This window comes from Neltuma alba, unplaced genomic scaffold (genome assembly GCF_004799145.2).
Source record: "Neltuma alba isolate B1F8T4 unplaced genomic scaffold, ASM479914v2 tig00011195_pilon, whole genome shotgun sequence".
Taxonomy (NCBI): Eukaryota; Viridiplantae; Streptophyta; class Magnoliopsida; order Fabales; family Fabaceae; genus Neltuma; species Neltuma alba.
The window spans coordinates 220,657-237,342 of NW_021635919.1; the positions used below are offsets into that span (position 1 = coordinate 220,657).

At 33.4% G+C, this 16,686-nt stretch overlaps 1 pseudogene; it reads right to left on the reverse strand.

Annotated features, from left to right (window-relative positions):
- Nucleotides 1-1,538: 1,538 nt before the first annotated feature.
- Nucleotides 1,539-16,449, reverse strand: LOC114762121 (linoleate 9S-lipoxygenase-like; annotated as a pseudogene).
- Nucleotides 16,450-16,686: the final 237 nt, after the last annotated feature.

Sequence of the window (16,686 nt, forward strand, 5' to 3'; positions counted from 1 at the left end):
TTTAGGGGCAAAGAATCGTCTAGATTTTTGTCTTACAGATATGCAAATGAGTATTATTGAACCACTCACTTTGGGCCAAAAAAAGTATTGGACCACTTACCAGAGCCACAGAAACTTTTGTCACTCGTTATACAAAATTAGGACATAACATTAATCAAGTTTAGTAGAAAGAGTTAGTTCCTCACAGCATGACAAATTAAAGTTTAAATTTTACTTAAGAAAAATATTCACATTTAATATCTGATAGTGTCTAAATTTTACTACTTATTTGATTCTTACCAGAAAAGTTGCAATAATTAATCTACAGGTATTACTTACTCCCTCTTATTTTATTTATAAGCTTTAAATTTTAAAAAGGATATGGTTCATTTTATAAATTTTTATTGTTATTTTTATTTATTTTAACATTTAATACATTTTTAAAATTTTTTTCCTTTAATTGTTTATTTTCCGTCATTTGTCATAATCTCTCTTATCACATTTTTTTCACACATTCTTCTTCATCCATTTTCTCATTTATTATAAGAACATACTTAGAAATAAAAATATATTTATTACTTTTAACTAATTTTAACTAATTATTCTTTATTCATAAAATAATTATTTTAAAGCTTATAATAAAGATAGGTTGATTTTCATAAGCACCGCTTCTAATAATTTACATTAGATATTACAATCGGGATTGAAAAAAATCTTAATATGTGCAAATAATAAGGAAAATTTAGACAAAAAATTATTAAATTTAAAAAAAATAGTTTGGAATCTTTTATAAGCAAATCCCTCTATTAACTGTTAAAAAGTAATTTTATTTTAAGGGTGCAAAGCGTGGTTGGACCATTGATCACGTAACAGCTCAATTCCTGTTGGTAAGTGCCAACCGAGGTTTTAAGGAGGACATAGGATTAAATGTGGGCCTAAAAGGATAACATATAGGGTGAAGTAAGAGGGAAATAAATTATAGGGTGTTAAAGGATTATGAAAATTCAGATACTCAGACTCTCTAGCATTTAGCATTTTTCAGGTTTTTCAAGTGTCATTTTTCATTAGAAAACTTGAGATAATTAAAAGTTTTGATTGGAAAAAAAACAGAGAAATATCTAAAAGCGAATTAAATTATAAAACTAGCTTGCAGCATCTCGTCACCCATAGTCAGTATGCTCTTGTCTTGCTTCTTTTGTGAGATTCCACGCAATCAAACGGTCTCTAATTAGATGCTTTGACTGTCTTTTCACTGTCTATAATAATTCACTTTTATTTTAAACTCATGTTTGAGTATGATTTCTCAGAGGAAAAGGTAGTATTTTTTAGGGAGAATTACAATGAGGTCTTAAGTAAGGAAAACAATTAAAAAATAAGTCCTAAAAGTTGTCATTCTCACTGTAAGACTGGTCATTATATGCTATTGAGGTTATTATTGAGACTTTTTGGTAATTATTTCTCTTCCGTGGAATTTGACTGTAATTCCTCCTATTATTTATGCTTTCAAAACGAGACCCAAATGGAACACAGTACAAAGGCCGACGCAATGACCCGCCCATATTACAAGAGCCAAGTATACACACACAAATGACCCCTTTTAATTTTGCCAAACAAGACACATAAACAAACTACGATAATCCAAATAGAACCCCTAGTTCCTTATATACTTAAAGGACGCCCAAGCGACTTCTTCATATAGAGATACTGTTTGGAATTCCTCTTCCAGTGAGTCCAGGTTCACTACTAGGATAGAGCAGAGTGTAGGGCATCATCACTGGCCCAACTCTATTTCCCAGTGTCCCATCTTCATTCCTCCTTATCAATACTTTCTCAATCTCTTTCAGCCTGTCTCCAAATTTCTTAAAAGCCTCCAACACTTTAGCATCAGATGTCCAGTAAGGGATACTATTGGTTCCAAGATAAACCTCATCAGTGGTATGGCTTGACAGTATCTCTATAATTGACAGATCAAGGAGAGTCTCAAACTTTGGTGTGATTGTTTTTGGGAAAGCGAGCTCTGGATTCTCCACCATCTCGGCATATTCTTGAGTTCCCTTCTCAGGCATCAACCTTCTGCTGAGAGTAGGACGGTTTAGGATATAACCTCCATAAGGGTACTGTCCAAAATTCACAGCTGCATGCAGAGCTGAAGCTATCCATATGATAATAGTGCAGCAGTGGATTAGCTCTTGACGAGTCAGCATCTTTGGCCACCAGTCCTTGTCTTTAAGGTCACCATGACCTACTTCTACAAGTTCTTTCCACCATGATTGTAGCTCAGGATCCTGCTTAATGATCTCATCTGACTCGTAGTAATAAGAGACATAGTCATGAACCCAAGTCTTTATAGCATCCCATATCAGGAGCCCATCTACAGCATAAGGGTAGTCCTCTATCAGAAGGCGAAGCCCATGAGGAGCAGTTGGATCCTCCACCGCCATTCCTCTGAAATTTTTTCCAACAATTGTCAATAATTATCAACTAAAAACTATACGCTTTTTCAAAAATAATATTATATAGTTTACCTCTTGATGAGGTCAGCAGGTAAGGCTTGGTCAAGAAAATTCCAACTCTTGTAAACCACAGCTGACATCTCCATGGAATACTTTCCAGGCAAGAATGAGTCCTCTATAATTCCACCCGCAGAGATTAAGTTTTGGCGACCGAGTGCATTGATAAACAAGGTGTCACGATAATGAGGATGAAGAAGTTTAAAAATAGGGTGCAGTTGACTGAGTTGCCTATATGTTGCAATAACAAATGGCTCCATCACAGCATGGGTATTCAGCCTGAGGAACCAAAAATAGAAAAGAAGAATAAAAATATTAATCACCGTATTAATTGAAGTTGCCTTCATGATTTGCATATTTTATAACTGAATGTATAATTACCAAGGGTGAAAAAACTGTTTACCAGTGACTGACTAGTTGATGATAGCCTGTGTCATTCACAACTACGTATGCTTTAGCCAATTGCCAAATGGTACCCTCAACACCTTCAGTTTCAGGCAGATACACTTTGCTGATAGCACCAAACTGATCTCCATCAGGGTGAGGTAAACTAAGCTCAATTACAAGTGGCTTCAAAGTCCCATCATTCTGGAGGAACAGGATTGTCCTACTTGCATAAGCCTTTCTGGAAGTTTCATTGATCTTCCTCAAGTATGGCATGAATGCCTCATAGTGATTTAATATGAATAATCTCTTGGAATTCAGTGCCTGCAAGCATCAATCAAAGCTTAAGTGGTATTCTTTCAGATATAAAGCTAAACTTTATATGATAAACTCCTTAATAAGACGAAGACAATAAAATTGCATTTCTAATTTCACCTCTTGAACTGTAAGCCCTTTCATGTTCTTCTCCAGGTGTTCTCTTGTTATGCTGGATGTATGATCACCGTAGAGTTTAATATCTAGCGTGCTTTTTATGGGGAACTCCTGCAATGAATTTAGGAAAATTATGAGAGGATAATTATATTTAGAGAAGACAAATTAATGGTTGCATCTCTCATATTTGGTCACTTTAATTTTCTTACTTGAAGGAGGCAGACTAAAACGGGATTCACACCGGCAAGCATCTCTCGTGCAAATTCTTCATCCGTCATCCATCCATCCAGATTATCTGTTCCAAACAATAAATATTTAATTTGTATGACTTCTTCGGAAAAATATTAAAGGCTAAGAAATGAGAGCTTACTTAGATAGATAAATATAGCTACCTTGAATGACACCGGGAACTGGAAACAATAACTGCAGATCGCCATTTTCTGGGGGCGTTGGTATTGCCAGTCTCTCAGCAATGGCTTTAAGTACCTCTGGGCACATTAAATGTAAAACCATCTTTGTACAGTACTTTAAGCACCTGTTCAAAGCTTTCAAATTCTTTTCCTGATTTCTCCAATTCCGCTGATACATATGGTTTCATAAGGTTCATGGATGATTTGGGAAAATTTTGCACAAACTCAAACAGCTTCTGGTCTCCAAATCGATCATCTCTCGGAACATAGATCGAAAAGGCTTGTTCTGGAGGGAGTCTGCTCTCAGTGCTGGGATCTGCTTTCACAAATTTAACTAATATGAGTATACAGTCATATTTAATATAGTTAATACTACCTCAGGTCCTTAATATAAAAGCTAGTTAACTAATTTTAGTATATTAAAAAAATTAGTTAAGTTAGTTATTTTTAATAAATAAGTGTTGTCTTTCCTAAAATATCTTTGCTAATCAAGTGTATTGGTTAGAATTACTATTATCATAAGGATTACTTTGAAAAAAATAGATAAATATAATAGACAGGGTGGATTAGAGTTTTATATTTAGGACCAAAATAAAAGTCAAACGGGTTCTTATATTAAAAGCTGGAGGTGGTATGATAAAAACCACTGGGATGGGAGCATCTTGAAGAAGGGGAGAATCCAGATCAGGACTTTTCCGTCGCCCAACTCTAATCTAATGCGAGACTTTCTTACTTTGCCCCCGTTTTACGTCAAGTCTATTCATACTTGAACACTTATATTAGGGACAATAATAATTAACTCATGAAAGATTAAATTCTTATCTGCAATTGACTCCTGAATTTGCAACTTATTTCTCGGAAAAATTTATCAGTGAGCTAACTGCGAATAAAACGATCTATTACTGTCTCCTTGTATCTGAGGTCTCACCATTTTTTGATGGGGCCCTTCCAGTTCTTAGCCTGCGGGGATAGGGATATTGAGTGGATCCTCCAAGAGTTGGACGAGCAAGATCTGGACTTGCATCAACATCACCCAAGTCATTGTATGTAGCATAATCATAGATTCTATCCCATTCCCGTCGAACTTCATCAACTGGAATTTCATCTATATCTCCTCTTAAAAGTTTCAGCTCTACTTTTCGGAAAAAACTCAATAGTCCTGGTGTTTGACTCGGCAGGTATGACTGAAACATCAGAGTTTCTCAATCAATATATATATATATATATATATGAACTGTTACAAGTTATATATAGGAATAAGAGAACTAGCTGAAAGGAAATTAAATGTACTTCTTAGGTACCTTGTTGACGAAGAAGAGACGAGTGAGATGCGTGTTGTTGAATGTGTCAACCCAAGAGTTGCAGATGAAATGAAGAGGCTGAGTGGTAAGATTGGGAATGGGATGAACAGTGAGGCTGACAAGGAATATCTCAAAATCAAGGATCAAAAGATCAAATGCTACTGGAATTCCCTTATCTTCGGACCAAAAATTGTAAGTAAAGTCGTATGATTGAGTTCCCAAGGGGGAGGACGACGACTTTCTGCTGATACCACCTTTGGGAGCATGGCGTTCATATTTCTGCATCTGTTTCTCATCTGCAACATTTGCTCTTTGGCTTGGAAAAGAGTCTTCTTCTGCAATTAGAATTCACAGTGCATTTGGATAAGTGAGATATATATATATATATATATAGGATTTGTTATAATTAATTGGCAAAGAAGAATATAGAAATAGAAGCAGATAATTAAACACCTAGCCAAGGAGGAAGGGGTTCTTTAGAACCGATAAATCTGGCATTCATGACGAGGCATTCAGCCCCAGGACCGGCGACGACCATGGTGTATTTAAGTTCCATCATGATTTGTGGTGGAAGCTAATTAAAAGCACAAACTCAGAGAAATTGCTGCGAGCTGTGGGTGATGAGCAAAGCGGATAGCAAAGTCACGGGTAACTCCATGCATGCATCTGTGCGAAAGCCTTTGATGTGAAGAAGACGAACCATACTTGGCTTTTATCGCAGCCACTATCTTCCAAGTTTCATAAATATTGATATTGATATTGATAATATCCTTTTTGCTAATATGGATTATACTCTCTTGCACTATTTTTCTGGGCTTTGTGGTCCTTCCTTTGTAGCTGATACAGCCTAGCTATATTTTCTTCGCATCTACAAATGCTTATAGTTGTATTTCTAACTATTTCTTTAAAGCAAGGTAGCCCTTAACATTCATGTTAATTAACTTGAATTGATCATCAAGACGGAATTTTTTGCTATCTCTCACACATACTCCAAAATAACAATAATTCATTTGCATCCTTCAAAACTACTCGTCATATTTTTTAACATTTATTTCTTCTCAAGATATTAAAAATTGGACCAATTATGAAACTAATTGAAAAAGTGATTTAAGAGTCAATAGTCTAAAAGAGAAATACTTAAATAAAAAATGCATTAATTTATGAGTAAATGAAACATCTGTGTATGAAGTTATGCATAATTTAATAAAATAGAATTATTAAAACATATATATGATCTATTGCTTTTTTTTAAATTCAAAATAATATGGTTTCAAACTTAAAGACTGAAAAAAAAAACTATAAAATTCAATTTAGTTGTCCCCTTCAAAACTTTTAATCAAACCAATTGGGGAACCGGTTCATTAATCTAATTAGTAGCTTCAAATTGAGTTTTAATACTCTTTTTTTTTTTTTTTACAATTCCGAATATCTTCAAAGAGTTTTGGGTTTGAAACTAATCTCTGTTGAACCAAAAGCATTATGGTTGAAGTCCAACTATCAAATAAGCTTCTCGGGATTCAAACTTATACGAATGAGATTGCTTACCATCTCAACCAATAAGAGTTTTAATACTAATTATGTTATGCATAGGCATTCTTTCCACCTACGTCATATGATATGCCAACCAAAAAAGAAGATATTTGCGGTGTGTGTTTTAATATTACTCCCTCCAAAAACAATGCAAGACTTTAAACGTTTCATCAATTAATGTTGTAGAGTTAATACGTATTTTGACCAAAAAAAAGAAAAGAAGGAAAGACACATTGTATCTACTTTGTCCTATTATGTACTTGTGTTCGATTGCTTCCATATAGTTTTGGAATCGATAAAACCATTATATCATCAAGATATTTTTTAAAGCAGATCTTTTTATTCATATTCTGTCAAATATCAAATGCTCCTATTTTTCATGGCATATGTTTGAAACACACACACACACACACACACAATTTTGTTTAGCCATTTCTAACTCAGCTTTTACTTTCAAGCTTCAACACACACACATGCACATCTCATTGGAGGGCATTTCTTAAGCTTTTCTTTTTTTGCCCCGAATTGAATGAAAGTGAGGTTGAAAACAATCCTAATTCCTAATTCCTAATCCCATGCATGAACATGTATGAGATTGAATACATAATAATTTGTCCCATACTACTAATACTAAGTGTGCATTTATTCACCAATATTGGTATGGAAAATAGGCCTTATTAATGCCCAACAGCAATTAAACCATAATTAAAAAAAGCTAACCAGACCACAAGTTCTAAGGTTACACAGTCCCAATTATTTTAAAACGCTTTTCAAGATATGCAATCCTAATAACATGTTAACAGATTTATAAAAAATTTTGGCAATGTCTCACCTAAAAATTGAATATTACAATAATTCTACAATGAAAATGGACAGCGTGTAACCAATTACACCCTCCCATCAATTACTTTAAAGTATGAAGCTGCGCAAACTAATAAATAATGAAATAAAAACAACAAATTCAATCTTTAGTTATAATCAAAGGGTACTTTCCATGCTTTTTGGACCTTATAATAATAATAATAATAATAATAATAATAATAATAATAATAATAATAATAATAATAATAATAATAATATCTTTCTTACCATGTATCAAAGTCATGTGCAAATTAACATGCCCATATATAATTTACAAAGCGTTTATAACTAATTCACTAATAAATTAAATATGGCAGATTTGTATTTTTTTTTCAGGCACGGGTTTTTTTTGTTAAAAGTAATCATATTCAATATACTGTTAAGCATTAAATATGAACACCTATCCTAATAGGAATTTAAACCTTGGTTTTGTACCTCTTGAATAGGAAAAATATGGACTCGTCGGTGCTGGGATATCAATGTCCTGATTTGTATAATGAGTAATGAAAACCTCTGTGGTCCTGTGTTTTTGGCTCTGCTCATCAGTGGTCCAATGAAATGTAATTCAATTTTTTTAAAAAAAAAATTGAAAATGATAAAATAAGATTCCTAAGACTTAACCCCCCTAAGATTACGTCTTTTTTTTTTGGCGGTAACAAATTAAAGTCCTAATAAGAGAGTTAACAACCTTATTTTTTTTTTGTCCTTTTTCATTTAAAAAAACTGATAAATAAAAATCTAAAATTAATTATTGGAGAAGTTTTGTGAGGTTCCAACAATTTATAAAACATACTACTTCCAATTCTTAATATAAAAACTCGTTTAACTTTTATTTTAGTCATAAATATAAGACTCTAATTACTTTGTCTCTCATATTTATCTATTTTTTTCTCAAGATACATTGTAATAACAGTAATTCTAGCCAATATATTTGATTGGCAAGGATATTTTAGAAAAAAACAATACATATTTATTATAAATAACTAACTTAACTAGTTTTTTTAATCTACTCAAATTAGTCACCAGCTCTTATGTTAGAAATATGAGGTAGTAATTATGAAGAGTCTTGGGAACAAGTGAGTAATATGTATCTTGCGACTATTCGTTGTGCTCAAGCTTGTCCTTCTTTCTTTTTTTTTTTTTTTGCAACCAAACTGAAATTTACATTCACTTGCCAGTAATTACATTTTAGGAGAATTACTAGAAGGTGTCAAAAAACTTATATTTACTAAGAAGCTGCATAAAAATTAAATAGTTCATAATGACAAATTTTAATTAAAAAATATAACAAATTCTTATATAAAAAATGATAATAGGTTTTAATTACTCACTTCTCATTAAGGTTTTTTAATAATTATTTTTTTACACCTCACAATAATTTTTCCTTACATTTTCTTTTCTTGTGAGATGGATACCACACAGTGATTTTTCTTTAATTATTTTAGCGACTTGTAATTTCCTCGGATGCCTTCTCCACATCTTTCATTTGAGTTTGGCGGCACCTTGGGAAGCAGCAGAGGGACCATGTTGAATAATTGATTACAGCCAAATGAGCGACGTGGATTTTTGCCTCATATTTGTCCATATCATATTGGCTCGTTTTTATTTTAATGCAGAATAAATTGATTTCTTTATTTGCCGCACAGCTCCTATTGAAGAAGACATGACTTCTAAGGTCAAGAGATTTTGGGTGATTTCTGGATTAAATACAAATTAAATTAATAAAGAAGTCATTGGACACACTCTATAAGCAAGATTATGGGCATGTTTGAAATAATTTATGAGTCACTTTTTAATATTAATTCACAAAATACGACATAAATAACTAAATATGTGAGAGAAATTTTGTCTTAGATAATAGAAGACGTACTTATAAATGATTTCTAATGCCATGTCAAACAGAGGTGCTATATTATTTGAATTAAAACACAATATATTGTAGGCTTATTATTCATTTGGTACAATATTTACATTTGCATATTATGCTTTATTATAGATCAATCAAAATGATGGATATAATATGACAATTTAACCACAACTTCTCACTCAAGCATTATCGCATGTTCCCATGCAGCCATCAATTTTGGACACAGTATCTTAAAAATTATAGTAACTTAAAACCGTCCAACTCTTAGCATAAGGTTGGTATTTAGCTTGAGGAGGGAAATAACTCACGAATATAATATAGAATGTGAAGGCTTGCTAAACAAAGTCATCGTAGGTAGCATAATCATAGATTCTATCCCCTTCTTTGCGAACTCTATCACCTTCAATTTCATCTGTATCTCCTCTAAAAAAATTTCAGCTCTTCTTTTCGGAATGCACCCACTGAAATATTAAGAGAGTTACTGAATCAATATATGTGAATTGTTCCAAGTTAAAGGAATATATATAAATAAGAGAACCTGCAGGAAGGAAATGTAGGTATGTACGTACCTTGTTGATGAAGAAGATACGAGGGAGTTGTATAATGGGGACGTATGGGTAAACCCAAGTGTTGCAGATGAAATGAACAGTGAGGCTCACGAGGAATATCTCACAATCAAGAAGCAAAAAATCAAATGCTTCTGGAATTCCTTTATCCTCGGACCAATCGTCGCAAGTCAAGTCGTGTGAATATTGTTGGGTACCCAAGGAGGCCGACATTTTGCCTATACCATCTTTCCGAGCATGGCTTTCATACTTCTGCATGTTTTTCTGATCTGCAACGTATGCTCTTTTCTTTGCAACATCGTCGCCTGCAATTAGATTCACATTGAATTCTATTCATAATGGCAAAGAGCTAGGAATAGAAATATGATTATATATAAGCATCTGTGGAAGAAGGAAAAGGAGTTTTTAGAACCGATAAATCGGCCCGCCATGGCGAGGCATTCAGACCCAGTGCCGGAGGCGACAATGGTGTTAAGTTTCATGATTTGTAGTGGAAGGTAATTAATTAAAACTACAAGCTTAGAGAATGTAGTTAAGTTTCACTTTGATGAGCATCACAGGCTCATCAGATCTGGATTGTCTAAATTTAAAATTTTTAATTATTTATTTTTAAATAAAAAAAGCTATTTTGAGAAAGAATGATAGTTAAGAGATCATCTTTATTTTAGATTCTCAACGTATTAAAATAATTATTTTAAATAAATAAAAATAAAAAGAAAATCAAATCTAGACTATTCAAATGAGATATAAATAATTCAGATCTGATAAGTTTATAGTCTACCAAAGTGGTTCTGCGAGTTGAGGGTGAGGAGCAAAGAGGATAGCAAGTCACAGGTATTTACGGAGACATGTAATGATCAATAACGGACTTCATGGAGAACCTTTTTTTTTTTTTACCCATGTGACTCCATGCATGCATTTGTACGAAAGCTACTATCCTACTATTTTCATAAAACTCCTAGTCAAACCATTCAGGAAACTCGTTCATTAATATAATTGGTAGACTCGAGTTAAGTTTTAATGCTATGTTATATATAGATATTGGTGATATGATAACTTTTGCAATGTGTATGTTTTTCAAAGTTATTTGAAGTTCCCTCGAAAAACAATCAGATTTCAATGTTGTGCAGTTAATACTTATATTCACAAAAATAGGAAAACCACGGTATATCTATTTTGGACTTGTTTGCATCTACTTAGTTTAAGTACTTATAAACACTTTTACGAGACAAAACTATTTCGACATACTTATCTTGTATTCTTAAACCATTTTAAACGAGTTCTTTGTGTTATATCTAATCCCTTCCTACCATATGGTTTTGGAGTCATCAAGATATTTTTTAAAGCATATCTTTTTGTTCATGTTCTGTCAAATAAAACATCAAATCCTCCTATATAAATTTTCCTTGGATAATATATGAGTGACAAAAGTTTCTGGTGAAGTGTTTGGCTCTGCTCAGTGGTCCAATGAAATGTAACTCCTACTCATGGAAAACAAGTGAGAAATCCAGCTCCATACATTACTTCAGTGATTGGCAACGGGGAGGATATTAAGTCCCAAACTGATTTATGTTTGTTATGAAAAGACGACAAGTCTCACGTTAAAAGATTTATTATTGGTGAGAAAGATTCGATACATATAGTTTTACACGTAGAGAGCATTAGTGTCCCGCAGATTTTTTTTTGGTGAGATCCCGCAGATTTTTTATATAAACATATTTTCATTTAGATCCTTTGAGCTAATAATATTTTTAACAGGAGTTTTTTCCCCTCAATTTTCTCTTTTCTTATTTAAAAAAAAACTGAAAAGAATGAAGTAAGGTTCTTAAGAGTTAACCCCTTAGGATCAAATTAAGCCTCTTTTCTTGGCGGTACCAAACTAACTTCATAATAAGAGGGTTGATAAGATAAGCTTATTTGATCCTTTTCGTTTTTTAAAAAATATTGAAAAAATAAAAATCACAGGGGAAATTATTTTCAATCACGTGACGGACTGGAACTAGTTTATTTTTTTTTCGGGTGAAGGATCGGCTGGATTTTTGTCTCACAGATATGCAGATGAGCATTATTGGAGCACTTTGGCCAAAAATATTATTGGACCACTGACTAGAGCCACAAAAACTTTTGTCACTCATTAAGACATAACACCAATTAATTAGATCTAACAGAAAGAGTTAGTCCTCCACAATATAACAAATTTGGGTTCAAATCTCAGTTAAGAAAAATATTTATATTTAGTGTGTGATAGTGTCTAAATTTTACTACTTATTTGATTATTAACGTAAAAGTTACAATAATTAATCTATAGGTATTAGTTACTCCCTCCGGTTTTAATTATAAGCTTTAAATTTTAACAAGAATGTGGTTCATTTTATGAATTTTAATTTTTATTTATCTTGACATTTAATACTTTTTTCAGTTTTGCCCTTAATTATTTATTCTCTCTCATTTGCCATAATATCTTTTATCACATTTTCCCACACATTCTCTTTCATCCATTTTTTCATTTATTATAAGTGCATGCTTAGAAACAAAAATATATTTCTAACATATTTATTACTTTTAACTAAATTTAACTAATTTTTCATTATCCATGAATTAATTATTTAAAACATACAATAAAGATCAGAGGGAATAGTTATTTAATTTGTAGAAAATTCATGTTGATTTTCAAAAAATACCGCTTCTAATAATTTGCATTAGATACTAAAATCGTGATGAAAAAAAATCTTAATATGTGCAACTAATAAGGAGAATTTAGAAGAAAAGTTATTAGTTTAAAAAAGAAATAGTTTGGGATCTTATATAAGCCAATCCCTCTATTAACTGTTAAAAAGTACTCCTCTGGTCTTTAATATAGGACCCAATTGTTAAGTTGGTTTTGGTCTTAAATATAAGACCAATTTCTCATATTTATCAATTTTCTCTAAATTACCCATATAGATACTCCCTCAATCATAATCAAGTAGAAGAGGAAGATGGGGTATTAAGAAAGATGATTATGGTATTTTAGGAAAAATATGTAACATTTCTTATAATTAACTAACTTACCTGACTTCTTTAATCTAATCAAATTAGTTAAATGAGTTTTATATTAAGGACTGGAGGAGTAATTTTATTTTAAAGATGCAAAGTGTGGTTGGACCACTGATTAGGTGACAGCTCAATTCTTGTTTGTGAGTGCCAACAGAGGTTTTAAAGAGGACATAGGATTAAATGTGGGCCTAAAAGGATAGCATATATGGTGAAGTAAGAGGGAAATAAATTATAACTATTTATATTCAAAAACCCATTTTGGCTGTCAAAGGATTATGAAAATTCAAATACTTTCTCTAGCATTTAGCATTTTTCAGGCTTTTCAAGTGTCAATTTTCATTTAGAAAACGTGAGATAATTAAAAGTCTTGACCCAAAAAAAAGAGAAAATCACAAATAAAGACTTCTCGAATTACCAAAATTACGCAGAGGTCACCTGAATAAGCAAAATTACCATGAGGGACCCAGTCTTATATTGCAAATATGCAATCTTGGTGAAATGTCTTAAATGCTCCTCAGCCAAATGACAAATTCACTTTAACGAATGACAACTTCAGTAGATCAAATCACAATTTGGTTGAAGGTATGTCAAATGACAAGTTGACTATAGGAAATAACAAGTTTAGTTTAGTGAATGACAATTTCAGTAGACCAAATCACAACTTGGTTGAGGGACATTTCAGACATTTCGTCAAGATTTCATATTTGCAATATGGGACTGAGTCCTTTATGGTACTTTTGCTTGTTCAAGTGACCTCTGCGTAATTTTAGTGATTTGGAGGTCTTTATTTGTCATTTTTCTCAAAAAAAAAAAAAACACAGAGATATTTAAAAGTGAATTAAATTATAAAGACAACTTGGAGCATCTCGTCACTTATAGTTAGTACGCTTCTTTTCTGAGATTCTACGCAATCAAACGGTATCTAATTAGATGTTTTGTCTATCTTTTCACTATCTAGAATAATAATTCACTCTTATTTTGTACTCGAACAATCAAAGGAAAAGGTAGTACTTATTTATGCTTTCAAGACAAAACCCAAATGGAACACAGTACAAAGGCCAATACAATGACCCGCCCACATTACAGGAGCCTAATACACACGCAGATATATGACCCCTTTTAATTTTGCCAAACAAGAACACATTAACAAACTACAATAATCCAAATAGAACCCCTAGTTCCTTACACACTTAAAGGACGCCCAAGCGACTTCTTCATATAGAGATACTGTTTGGAATTCCTCTTCCAGTGAGTCCAGGTTCACTGCTAGGATAGAGCAGAGTGTAGGGCATCGTCACTGGCCCAACTCTATTTCCCAGTGTCCCATCTTCATTCCTCCTTATCAATACTTTCTCAATCTCTTTCAGCCTGTCTCCAAATTTCTTAAAAGCCTCCAACACTTTAGCATCAGATGTCCAGTAAGGGATACTATTGGTTCCAAGATAAACCTCATCAGTGGTATGGCTTGACAGTATCTCTATAATTGACAGATCAAGAAGAGTCTCAAACTTTGGTGTGATTGTTTTTAAGAAAGCTAGCTCTGGATTCTCCACCATCTCGGCATATTATTGAGTTCCCTTCTCAGGCATCAACCTTCTGCTGAGAGTAGGATTAGGATATAACCTCCATAAGGGTACTGTCCAAAATTCACAGCTGCATGCAGAGCTGAAGCTATCCATATGATAATAGTGCAACAGTGGATTAGCTCTTGACGAGTCAGCATCTTTGGCCACCAGTCCTTGTCTTTAAGGTCACCATGACCTACTTCTACACGTTCTTTCCACCATGATTGTAGCTCAGGATCCTGCTTAATGATCTCATCTGACTCGTAGTAATAAGAGACATAGTCATGAACCCAAGTCTTTATAGCATCCCATATCAGGAGCCCATCTACAGCATAAGGGTAGTCCTCTATCAGAAGGCGAAGCCCATGAGGAGCTGTTGGATCGTCCACCGCCATTCCTCTGAAATTTTTTCCAATAATTGTTAGCAAGTTATCAACTTAAGGATTATATGCCTTTTTTATTTTAAATTAATATTATACAGTTTACCTCTTGATGAGATCAGCAGGTAAGGCTTGGTCAAGAAAATTCCAACTCTTGTAAACCACAGATGACATCTCCATTGAATATTTTCCAGGCAAGAATGAGTTCTCTATAATTCCATCTGCAGAGATTAAGTTTTGGCGAGCAAGTGCATTGATAAACAAGGTGTCATGATAATGAGGATGAAGAAGTTTAAACATAGGGTGCAGTTGACTGAGTTGCCTATATGTTGCAATAACAAACGGCTCCATCAGCATGAGTATTCAGCCTGAGAAACAAAAATTAAAAAGAAGAATGAAAATATTAATCATTGTATTAATTGGAGATGCCTTCATGATTTGCATATTTTATAACTGAATGTATAATTACTAAGGGTGAAAAAACTGTTTACCAGTGACTGACTAGTTGATGATAGCCTGTGTCATTCACAACTACATATGCTTTAGCCAATTGCCAAATGGTACCCCCAACACCTTCAGTTTCAGGCAGATACACTTTGCTGATAGCACCAAACTGATCTCCATCAGGGTGAGGTAAACTAAGCTCAATTACAAGTGGCTTCAAAGTCCCATCATTTTGGAGGAACAGGATTGTCCTACTTGCATAAGCCTTTCTGGAAGTTTCATTGATCTTCCTCAAGTATGGCATGAATGCGTCGTAGTGATTTAATATGAATAATCTCTTGGAATTCAGTGCCTGCATGCATCAATCAAAGCTTAAATGGTATTCTTTCAGATATAAATGCTAAACTTTATATGATAAACTCCTTAATAAGACGAGGACAATAAAATTGCATTTCTAATTTCACCTCTTGAACCGTAAGCCCTTTCATGTTCTTCTCCAGGTGTTCTCTTGTTATGCTGGATGTATGATCACCGTAGAGTTTAATATCTAGCGTGCTTTTTATGGGGAACTCCTGCAATGAATTTAAGAAAATTATGAGAGGATAATTATATTTAGAGAAGACAAATTAATGGTTGCGTCTCTCATATTTGATCACTTTAATTTTCTCACTTGAAGGAGGCAGATTAAAACGGGATTCACACCGGCAAGCATCTCTCGTGCAAATTCTTCATCCGTCATCCATCCATCTAGATTATCTGTTCCAAACATTAAATATTTAATTTGTATGACTTCTTCGGAAAAATATTAAAGGCTAAGAAATGAGAGCTTAGTTAGATAGATAAATATAGGTACCTTGAATGACACCAGGAACTGGAAACAATAACTGCAGATCGCCATTTTCTGGGGGCGTTGGTATTGGCAGTCTCTCAGCAATGGCTTTAAGTACCTCTATGGGCACATTAAATGTAAAACCATCTTTGTACAGTACTTTAAGTACCTGTTCAAAGCTTTCAAATTCTTTTCCTGATTTATCCAATTCCGCTGATACATATGGTTTCATAAGGTTCATGGATGATTTGGGAAAATTTTGCACAAACTCAAACAGCTTCTGGTCTCCAAATCGATCATCTCTCGGAACATAGATCGAAAAGGCTTGTTCTGGAGGGAGTCTGCTCTCAGTGCTGGGATCTGCTTTCACAGATTTAACTAATATGAGTGAACAGTCATATTTAATTACATTTAATAGCTAGATATAGTTAATATGACAAAGACTACTGAGGTAGGAGCATCTTGAAGAAGGGGAGAATCCATATCAGGACTTTTCCGCGGCCCAACCCTATCTAATGCAAGACTTTCTTATTTTCCCCCTGTTTTACGTCAAGTCTATTCATACTTGAAGCCTTATATTAGGGAGAATAAT